Here is a 6,369-nt window from a genome sequence, read left to right as displayed (position 1 = left end):
TACTGTTCATTAGACCTGCAGATGAATTATGGGACGTGAAGGAAAACCGAGCTTGGCACACACATAATGAACCCAGGATCTCCAGTGATGGATGGATAGATGGAGGTGAACATTAATCTACTCTTGCTGGCTCGATGATGTCATTTTTAACCAACGGGCAAACTTCACCCAGAAGCCAGTCTGGAGACAGAGCAGCAGCACTGGGGAGTAAGGTAGCTGAGGGAATAATACGGGGGTGGGGTGGGGGTGGGGGGAAAACACGGAGTCCAGAATCCTGACAGTCAGTGGTGTTATGAGTTCATTTAAATGCTCTGTTTAGCTCTTTCTTGAATTAAAACAAGACAGGGCTGAGACTTTAATCAATCCAGTTCAGCTGCCACACTCAGGCACGGGCAGGGAATAGAATGAAGGTCACAAGAGAAGTTCAGGAGAGAGAGAGGTTGACAGTCTGTGCAGATGAATGGGGTTCTGCCAAATGGCCTTAGAGATGAAAAGGAGGCTGGAGTTGGAGTTCATTTAGAACTCCAGTGGCCATCTGTCTATGGCTGGTGCCAGATTCCTGAGCCCTGTGTTTCCTGGAGGGTTGGGAGTAAAGTGAGATGTATATGTGCGTTCACCTGCCAGGGTGAAGAAACAGGTGAGAGGCTGTGGCCAAGGAAAGCCCAGTGAGAGACCGGCATCTACAAAGAGTTCATTTAAAATAAGTGTAACTGTCGCTTTTCATAATAGGTACTTTGGCCTCAATTCTTGAGCTGCAGGAATGGGTAGGATTTAAGCCTAGCTCACATCCCAGTGGACTTAAGTCTCGGTGAGGGAACAGACATGGGAGAAGGTTCTATAGGCATGGATCTTAGTCCAGAGAACACCCACTGGGGTTCCCAGAGGTCTCATGGATGGTGATAGATCAGAAACAGTTTATTGAGGAGAATGGAATGCCCAAGAACAGAAGTGGGCTAGAGAGCTGGTATAGGCCCAGGGATCAAGAGTCTCATGAACTTTTTATCTACCTAACACCACGTTCTGGTGTCTGGAGACCAGGGGATTGTTTGCCCATCCTGTGTTTAGTTATATGTAGCCCATGACTGGGGTGTAAGGGGTATTACAGTCTTTCTCTGGCATTCGTTTCTTTCATGTGTTAGTCTCAATGCCTCGCCTCTTCCCCGCCCGGAGTTCAGGGTCCAGAGATCAGCTTCTCCCCTGAAATTTCCTCTGCATTCCTGTAGATAACCTCCATGGTGTCTGGAGAAGGTAACTGCGTGCCGTGTGCTATGTGCTCGGAGGTCAGCAGAGAAAAGGGAGCTAGCAAACAACCGCAGAGACCTGGGGACATGTAAGGTTCGTCCCCCGTGAAGTCAGCTCCGACACTCTCCCTAAGTGGACACCCTGCACTCACTGCCTTGGCTCCTCAGAGTCCTGTGGGCCTTAGTCAAAAAGCTCACAGAAAGATCAGCATTAGCAATGGCTGCCTCCATTCTTTCTGCCCAGACGGCCTGCTCCCTGCTCCCTTTCTCCCTGTCTGCTCCCCTCTTCTCAAAGGTGCTGTCACGCTGGCCCACTAACAGATCTTCTATACCAAGCCACCAGATAGATCTTATAGAAGGCCATTCTCCAGGCCTTTGTGCTTGGCCGTCTCACTTCCTGAAGTGCTCTGTGCTGAATTATGTTCCTGGCTCCCTTCCCCACTTCACTTCTCAGCATCCAGAGGAGCCTTACCTTATCTTATTTAAAGAAACACTGCTGTCCTTCATTTGCCCTGTTTGTCTTCTGAGCACTTTGCCACCACTGATGGTGTGTATGTCTATATGAATGAGTATGTGTGTGTGTGTGCTAATACAATGTAAATGTGTTATAAATACCGGTTATATTATACTAGTTAGGTAATGATGGTGATTATTCTGCATATATTTGTCTAAATATACTTCCCGTCCCTCAAAACACAATGTTCTGAATCCCCGTTGGTTGGTTTTATAGTTTTGGGGCATCCAAGTGGCCTTAAGTTGCAGTGAGGGGCCAAACACAGGAAAAGGTTTTTATAGGCAAGGACCTGGGTCCAGAGAGCATCCACTGGGATTCAAGAGAGCTGACTGCACATGTGTGCATGCGTGCGTGCGTGTGCGTTACTGTTTTCCCATCACGATGCTGCCCCGCAGGAGCCCCACCTAGGTCTTTTCTAATTACTGCTGCATCCATAGTGCTCAGCACATAGTCCTGCCTTAGAACCTTCTGAAGACAGACAGACACTCCCAGCCCTTTTAGGGTCACGTGAGAGGGTAGGGAATCCGACTTCCGTCTGCCTTCCTCTTCTGTCCGCCCTCCTCGGCTCCTATTGCATCCCCGCTTTAGAGCCCTTTATTTCCTTCTCTGATTCTTCATTGCCTCCGTCCAGAGCAACTTTATCTAGCCTGAGGCAGAGTGGCCTGACTCAGACCTATCACGTATTCTTCCAAATCTATTATTAATGCCTAAGCCGTTCACCCTGAGTCCTTCAGCCCCGAGGCTTCTTATGGTCAAATGCCAGGCTATGAAGCAGCAAGACTTTCTCCTCTTAACTCTGTGGTCTCTGCTGGGTTTCCAGACCCTGTTTGTAATGTAGAAGGGAAGGCTCGATTCCTTTTTATTGCATTTTGCGATGTCATCACTTCCTTAAAGCAGGAAGTATGAATATCCCCGCGGCTGCCTAAGGGGCGGGGCGGGGGGGTGAGGTTGGTGGGTCAAAACTACTATCTGCCATGCACTTTGTAGTGAAGGAACACCCACCAAGCAGTGCAGTATGAATGCCCTTAGTGAAATCTCTTTAAAAGCATTTCTAACGGGTGCCGCAGCATTAACAAGTTAAAAAGAACGGAGTTCACTGTTGCTGGGGCTGGAGGCCCTGTAGACACTGCTGAGGTCATAGTCATAGGCTCAGTGTTCCTAGAGAGCAGTCAGCCCACAGGGAAACAACAGCTATGAAATAGTCCATCCCCACCCCCATAATACTTTGGTAATCTCTCCCTGGTAATTTTCCATGGGGAATGTGCTGTGCTGTGTGCGTACAAGCCAGAGGAGCAAATGAAAACATGCAACTAGCTCAGTGATAATTATGGAATTACTTAGACACAGCAAGGCCATTCAAGACAGGAGACTTGTTATTAAGCAGAGAATGATCTGACGGGATGGTGGTTAAGGCTTTGGTCTCCATGGAGCATAACTGTTTCAACAGCCTCGGACGTTGGTGGAGTCATCAGATGGTTTATTCCTTGCCCGCATCATAAGCCGAGGTGGCTCCTGCGGGAAAGGGATTGATTTCCTCCCCCTTGTCACTCAGGGATCCGTGCTACTGCATGCGGAGGCTCCATCCTTCCCCTTCTGCACCTGACCGTGAACGGGGAAAGAGAGGAAGGACAGAGATATTGCAGAGACATTTTTGCAGAACCAGAACTGCACATCTGGGGACAGTGGTACTTCCAGCTACATCGTCAGAGCAAGAAGCCAGTCACTGGTCACACCCGACTGCAAAGAAGCCTGGGACGTTCATCTTAGTCTAGGTTTAGATTGAAGAGGGAGCAGTCTGGAGTATAGAAGTGATAGATTGACACATCACTAACATGATATACATGTTGGTTATATCGACACACAGGGATTTAAATATTAAGTACATTAAGCAGAAAGGGCAGGACAGAGAGCACTAATTGGGGCTATTAACTAATAACCCTGTAATCCTCTCTCTCTCTCTCTCTCTCTCTCTCTCTCTCTCTATGTATATATATATATATATATATATATATATATATATATATATATATATTCAGAAGGGATTTTAGTTTATTTCAGACTTTGTAATTATTTAGGTTATTTTTGGCTTTCCTCCTGTGAGAAGAAAATGCATGATGGAGGAGGGTGGGGGAGAGCAGTTGTAAAATCATTGAGGCTAAATTCCATGTTAATTTACTTTTTTGAGTTTTTTTTTTCATTAACAGTATGAATGCTTATTTGTGACCCAGTGGATGAACCTGAAGGATGTTACATTACATGAAATAAATCAGACTTACATACAGTCAGTCATACAGACATACAATCATACAATAAATACTGTCTGATTCCACTGTTATGTGATGTCTGTAAACAGCAGACTCAGTAGCAGAGCAGAGCTGTGGTTGTAGGGGCTGGGGTAGGCTCGGAGGAACTGAGAGATGTTAGCTCTAAAATGAATAGAGTCTTTCTTCCTGTCCAGGCCCCATGGGAGAGCAGCAGCCATGTCCCTGCGCTACCCCAGGGCTGTGGGCCTCAACAAGGGCCACACACAGGAGCCTCACCAAGCACACGACGTTTGTGCGGGGACATGATCGGGGAGGTGTGTGGCTTCACACCCTACGAGCCATGGAGTTGCTCAAAGTGTTCAAGGACAAGTGTGCACTCAAGTTCATCAAGAAGAGAGTGGGCGTGCGCATCTGCGCCAAGAGAAAGCAGGAGGAGCTGAGCAACGTGCTGGCAGCCATGAGGAAGGAGGCAGCCAAGAAGGATTGATGAACCCTCCCCCAACAAAAGATCATTCCTACAAAAAAAAAAAAAAAAGTCTTGGGATTCTAGGATGGTACTGATAGATGTCAATTATTTTGATTGTGGTGATCATTATGCAATGTATACATAAATGTCACCATATACACATTCAACATAGTAATCTTTACTGTCAATGAAATCTATTTTTAAGATTTATTTATTTATTTATTGGCTGTGTATGTATGTGAGGGAGGGACGCTCTGAGGCATGTTTGTGGAGGTCAGAGGTCAATCTTGAGAGCCATTTCTCTTCTGGAACCTGGGATCAAATCTGGATTATCGGACCTGCCCACCCAGGCCTCTATCTGCTGAGCCATCTATCCAGCCCTATCAATTAGACATTTTAAATTTAGAAAAATTAAAGTAAAATACGATGTTAATGTGAAAAAAAAAACAGATTTTTTTTTCTGGAAGTCTTTCTTATTATAAAATAATGCCTCTTGTAGAAAAATTAGAAATAAAAGCATATTACTATTTAACCCATTGATGTCCACTCACTTTGCCAGTGTTTTCCCTAAGCATATGCTCACCCATTTGAGATGTTGTACTATGAAATGTCTACACATTTCATCGAACACTGTCCTAAGAGGTGTTTCTCCCTGCCACTAAATCTACCCTATGTCTTTATAATATTCTGTCTTAGTGATCCAGCATAGTGCCAACCGCTGTTTTGGCCAACCTTGTCTCCATATTGTGCTGGTCTAACCTCTTCTCTGAGATCTCTTACAAACATCTCCAACTGCCTTTCTGGCTGTCTTTTTAGGATAAAGACATTAACAAAGCACGCGCGCACCACGCGGCAGGGGCTTTCCAAGGCTGCGCAGTACAGCCAGCCTACTGCAGGAACAGCGTCGGGCTTAGCTTCTGCATCCCTCTCTCTCTTCACCGCCAGTGATGTCTGCTGCTGTCGATATTTCTCTGTTCTTTTTTTTTTTTTTTTTTTCTAACTTGATAAGCAGGGAGCAGAATCTGGTGGCTTTACATTTAATTTCCCTGATTATTTCTGGTGACTTATAGGCCTCCTCTCTACATGTTCTTGTCACACACGCATATTTTCTGTTTTGTAAATTATCCATTCATGGCCCTAACCCAATTTTTTTTTTCTATTTCTGTCACGTATTGATTTGCAGAGATGCCTCACATAGTAAGAATATTAACCTTCTGCCTGTCAGGCTAAGGTTTTTTTTTTCAGTCTATTGTTCGCTTTTTTTACCTTTTTTTTTTTTTTTTAACATCTAGACATTTAAAACCTTTGTGTGATCTGTTAGTGTACTCAGTGCCTACCTATATTATTTTATGCTTTTAATGCATGGATCTGATAAATATGTAGCTGCCTTTTTGTGGTAGTTTTCTCCTTTTCAGGGTGTTATAATTTTGATTTGCTTGGAGTTGATTTCATCTTAGAATATGAGGTGAGGACTTAGGTGTTTTCTCACCTCTGGGAGATGCAGTCTCTCCTCCCCACTGACAGACGAAGTGTCCATCACGACCTGTGGATGCATACCAATGCAGAATTTAGAATCTAAAAGATGGAAATAACCACCTCTTGCTGACTACCTCGAGTTCTCACTGAAATGGAATGTGATAGGCTCCACATCTGTGTGAAGCTGAGCCAGAGTCTGGAACACCCCACAAGAGCGGTGGTGGCTATGGAGAAGGAATCGAGAATGAATGTCATGGTGGCTGTACTGGCTAGCTTTGTGTCAACTTGACACAGCTGGAGTTATCACAGAGAAAGGAGCTTCAGTTGGGGAAGTGCCCCCATGAGATCCAGCTGTGGGGCATTTCCTCAATTAGTGATCAAGGGGGAGAGGCCCCTTGTGGGTGGGAC

At 45.4% G+C, this 6,369-nt stretch overlaps 1 pseudogene; it reads left to right on the top strand.

Annotated features, from left to right (window-relative positions):
• The first annotated feature begins 1,232 nt into the window (after positions 1-1,232).
• On the top strand, positions 1,233-4,515 carry LOC110332967 (annotated as a pseudogene).
• The last annotated feature ends 1,854 nt before the right edge of the window (positions 4,516-6,369 follow it).

This window comes from Mus pahari, chromosome 15 (genome assembly GCF_900095145.1).
Source record: "Mus pahari chromosome 15, PAHARI_EIJ_v1.1, whole genome shotgun sequence".
Lineage (NCBI taxonomy): Eukaryota > Metazoa > Chordata > Mammalia > Rodentia > Muridae > Mus > Mus pahari.
This window is presented reverse-complemented; position numbering and strand designations above follow the sequence as displayed.